Source organism: Nansenia antarctica (assembly GCF_963989245.1).
Source record: "Nansenia antarctica genome assembly, contig: SCAFFOLD_150, whole genome shotgun sequence".
Taxonomy (NCBI): domain Eukaryota; kingdom Metazoa; phylum Chordata; class Actinopteri; order Argentiniformes; family Microstomatidae; genus Nansenia; species Nansenia antarctica.
Genome location: NW_027662360.1, coordinates 39627 through 40000, shown reverse-complemented (window position 1 = coordinate 40000; position 374 = coordinate 39627).

The following is a 374-nucleotide window of genomic DNA, read 5'->3' as shown; positions in this document are numbered from 1 at the left end:
TACACATATAACATATCACAAATATTACACACTAGACAATTAAAAAGCGAAAATGCTATAAAACAAGCTAAGAGACAATGAGGTCCGTGGTGTCAAGTGCAAATAAAGACAACAATCTTAAGAAAATAAAAACAACTATAAAAGCAAGCTAAAAGACATGAGGTCAGTGGCGTTATAATACTATAATAATACTGTAAAAAGATATAAATGTATAAATAGGCACTTAGAATAGAGTTATTGCGCATTTCTTTTAGGGTTAGGTGCTAGGGTGCTACGGTTAGGGTTAGGGTTAGGGGTAGGGTTAGGGTTAGACATGCCAGCATGTACCAAGTCGACGTAGCACCTAACCCTAACCCTAGTTTTCCCACATGTAC